This window comes from Myotis brandtii, unplaced genomic scaffold, assembly GCF_000412655.1.
Source record: "Myotis brandtii unplaced genomic scaffold, ASM41265v1 scaffold132, whole genome shotgun sequence".
NCBI lineage: Eukaryota > Metazoa > Chordata > Mammalia > Chiroptera > Vespertilionidae > Myotis > Myotis brandtii.
In genome coordinates, this window is record NW_005354673.1 from 5,203,790 (window position 1) to 5,208,552 (window position 4,763).

Here is a 4,763-nt window from a genome sequence, read left to right on the forward strand (position 1 = left end):
ATATACACACACACACACACACACACACACACATATATACACACACACATATATATACACACACACATACATATACATACATACTAGAGGCCTGGTGTATAACATTTGTGCACTGGGGGGATGGGTCCCTCAGCCTGGCCTGCGCCCTTTCGCAGTCCAGGACCCCTCGGGGGATGTAAGCTGGCAGTCAGACATCCCCCAAGGGGTCCTTAGCACTGCTGTGGAGGCGGGAGAGGCTCCTGCCACAGCCACTGCGCTTGCCAGCCGTGAGCCCGGCATCTGGCTGAATGGTGTTCCCCCTATGGGAGTGCACTGACCACCAGGGAGCAGCTCCTGCATTGAGCATCTGCCCCCTGGTGGTCAGTGCGCATCATAACAACCATTCATTCTGCTGTTTGGTTGATTTGCATATTAGTCTTTTATTATATAGGAGTCCTATTAATAATTTATTAAGTGCCTACTATATGCTAGGTACTCTATATGAACCATCACAGTCTGATGAGGTAAGCATGGTAATTCCCATTTTATATATAGAAAACCGAGGCTCAAAGAGGCTGAGAGACTTGTCTAGATCCTTCTGATCCCAGAGTTCATACTTTTCACCCTACACCAAGGAGATGCATCTTACAAATTGACAGTGGACTTTCTAGGATTCTTCTGTTTCAAAGCTAGATTCAGGATGGATATTTTGAACACAGGAGGCTACCTATTTGAGGAGAGGGAGTTTCACACTCCCAGGTCTCAAGCATTTACCACTTCCACCCAGCTAATCTGGGTAAGACTGTGCAAACAAGAGGTCAGAGCTTGGGAGGAAGAGCTTTCTATGTGTGATGATATCCATGTGATGCCGGGGGTGGGGGTGGGGGGGTGGCTCTGAGAAGTACAGTCAAGTTTTATTCTTCTTCTCCTTTTCTCTCCTTTGCTTTGCCCTCTCATACCCACCTTGCAGGTCCTATATTCTCTAGCTTGGACAGTCCTTCCATGGTAGTTATTATATCATTTACATTTCATGGTTGTCATGGAAACTAAGTGAGCAAATATCCAGCAGAACTCCCCACAGTGTGTGTACCCCATCAAGATTATCCTCTTCCTCTCTATCCTGTCCCATCCCCATTGGCAACATTTGATACCATGTTCTGCAACTGGCACTGAGAATCCAGTGACAAAATGGCAAAATGGGATGACCATCATGGTCATCATCCAGCCAGCATCTTCCAAGCTCCAAGTGGAAGGAATAAAATTAAGCAAAACAAACAAAAAACCATAAAGAAGCCAATGTGTAGCTTTTCTGCAGGAGTGGAGAAAAAAGAGGTGGGGGAAAGAGGGGGAAGAGAAGTGGAAATCACCATTATTCTTAATCATTACATGGCGCATTAGAATAATATGACTATTCGGTGGCATTCTAATTAGGCGTAATGAAGAGTAATGGGTGTGAGACAAGGCCTGGAACATATATAGTTTTATATAATGTATGTACTTTCCCCCTGGCATGGAAGCATAGGACCCCATATCAGCACCCCAGGGCTTGGAGGCTGGAACAAGATGCAACCTGGGCCTCCTGGTGTCCAACCATAACTCCTGACAGGTATGGTTGATAGGATTGGTATCTGCAGGACCAGGTTTACTCAGTGTGTTAAAGAACAGATAGCCTTTGGCAGGTGAGGGGTGGGGACAGGCAGAGGGACATTTTGTGAGCTGTGACTGGTATGGACTCTTATTGTGGAAAGCAATCTGGGAGTTGCTGAGGTTATGTGACCCACCTGCTTAGGCTGGGAAGCATCATTCAGGTTACAGGGATACCCATGCCCTGGCATGGACCTGAGGAATCACTTGGTATGAAATGCAAAGGACATTGATGTATATGCCATGCTCTCAGGAGGATCCCAGTTGCTCAGGAAGCAGACAATGAAGCTCAATCAGGTCATTTCCTGTTTCTCTATTAAAAATCTCCCCAGCTGGGAGGCAACTTCATTGGCAAGTAGACCTGTGTCATCTACAGTCACTTTCTGATCCTGGATTCAGGATTCTAACAGGGAATCATCAAGGTCATGAAGTGTAAGCACCAGACATTGACCCTGAAGAAAAGGGGATTTTATTGGAGCCACACTGGAGAGTTTGCAGAACTAAGGAGGAGATGGACACTTCAGCACAGGAAGGGCAGGAGCCTGGGCAGCTGGGTGGTGGAACCACAGCAGGTCCCTTCCAGAGCTGCCATCCTGTAATTTGTCCCAGAGTCTGATTGGCCAAACTCAGACCCTGGCCCCTCCCCTCATTGAGGAGGGCAATATAATTGGAGCCTCACCAGGACCACATGGAAAGGGAAGAGAGAAGAGGGGTGCTGTTATCCTAGAGAAAGGGATGGTAAGCTTGAGAGAACCAGGTGTCCACTACCGAGTGGCACAAGGAATTACAGAATGAGAAGATGGGATGGTAACAGAGTTCATGTATTCCACCCAACAAGTTCGGGATTAGGAAATCAAGACCCAGAGAGGTTCATTAACTTGCTTGGGGTCCCTAGCTCTTCTGTGGCAACATGGGGTCCCCAATCCAGACAGGGTCCCTGAGTCTCAGGCAGGGCTTCTTCCACCTCACAGCTATCCATGGGCAAAGGAAGACAATGTGCGCAGGTAAGTCTGTGGGACCTTCCCATCACCCCCCATTTGCTTATTCTTAGAGCATCTTTACTTTAGTATTTTATGGAGCAGAATGAAGCTCCTAAAAGAGGCGGGGGGGGGGGATCCTCACAACACAAATGGGAGCCAACACCATCTGGTTGACCCCAGACATGAAAGGGACCTGAGGGTCACAGGAGACCACTAGGAGGGGACAGTGAGGAGGACAGCTGGCTCAGGTTGACTTGCCCCCCTCTCACCAACCCCGGGATACCCATCTCCCCCCAGTTTCAGAAGACACCCCAGGGAAGATGGATTGGGCTGTTGACTCTGAGCAGAAGGGGACTGAGAGCACATGCCTCTTCTGAAAGCAAGGCACTGCCTGGCGCCCCGTCTTGGAGTGTGCCGGCTTCATTGCTCTGACAGCATGAAGGATGCTTGGTTTTGTTCCCAGCACTGTTATCATTTATCATCCTCTTGTAGGAGTTGGCACCCTCCTGTTCCCCCTTCTTCTCACTCTCCCAACCTCCACCTCCTATCCAACCTCCCCATCCTGTCTGTCCTCCTGCCACTGAGGGGAGCCCTCTTGTATTTACCCCAGATGAAACTCCCACATTGGTTTCCAGCACCCCAAGAGACACCCCTATTGAATGACACATTTGCTGAGCAAGTCCTCAGCAGAGTAATGTGCTTGGGACTTTGGATGGTAAAACATAAGTAAGGCAAGTCCCTGACGTCAAGGACCTTGTATTCTAGCAAGGAAATAACTGCAAAGTCCTAGCCAGCAAAACACTTGCTCAGAGAGCAAGGTGGAAGCAGCTCACGTTTGGAAAATCTGGGAAAGGCAGCGCTGATGGTCTTTGAAAGAACAGAGGCAGTTAGGTGTCGGATGGTGGAAGACAGAAGGCTTGGATAAATAGTGAGTGGTGAGGGGGACAATGAGAACCTCAAATATCTTAGGGGGAGTGGGGGGAGGCCAAGAACACTAAGAAAGAGATGAAGTCATAGCTGGAAGAGAAGCCATCATATTTAAGCTGGTTTAAAGATGAAAGAGGAGGAGCCAATGGGATGGGAAGGTTGAAGGTAGAAGAGAGAGGAAATACTTGCTGGACAAAGGCACTAAGGGGGCTGGTGAGGCAGTCAAGGCGGGGAAGGTCTGGCTGTGGAGGGAAGTCAGACATCTCATTTCAAGAACAAAGGAAAGGAAGAAATGGGTGACTATTGGGGCGAACTTGGTGACAAAAGGAGGCTGTGTTGGCTTCATCTTCCTAGTGAGTCAGGAGGTGAGGTCACCTGCTAAAGATTGGAATTGGCTTGAGACCTTAAGAATACTGGAATTTGGAATATCCACTGAGGATAAAATAAAGGTATAAATTAAAATATAAAATAAAATTTCTGAGACATAAAAGAGCTGTCTAACATGAAGGCCCTGCTGAGATTCAGTTTCACCCCAGGACCTTTGCTCATGTCAGTTCCTCTATTTGCAGGGTTAGCATTTTCTCATCTTTCAGAACTTGGTTTAAATGTCACTTCTTCAGAGTGGTTCTCCCCAGAAATCCCAGCTAAAGTAGGTTCCCTCCCCATCCCATGATTCTCCATCTCAGCTTCTTTATTCCTCACACTTCTAATTACTTTATTATATCTGTCTAGCCCAGCCAGTGTGGCTCAGTGGTTGAGTGTTGGCCTATGAACCAGGAGGTCACGGTTCGATTCCCGGTCAGGGCACATGCCCAGGTTGTGAGCTTGACACTGGGGCGTGCAGGATGCAGCCAATCAATGATTTTCTCTTATCATTAATGTTTCTGTCTCTCTCTCCTACTTCCTTCCTCTCTGAAATCAATAAAAATATATATTAAAAATACTAATAAATAAAATAAAAAATAAAATAAATCTTTCTAAACCAACTAATATGTAAGCTCCAAGGGACCAAAGACCACACCTATCTTTTTTACTTTTTATTTATTTTTTTCTTTAAAAAAATATTGTTGAGAGTATTACAGATGTCCCCCTTTCCCCACCCAACCCCATTGCCCACCTCCACCTAGTTCCCACCCCACCCCAGGCCTCCACCCCACTACTGTCTATGTCCATAAGTAAGATCTTTGGTTAATCTCTCCCCCCCCCCCACCCCCTCCCTCCTCACTATCCTCC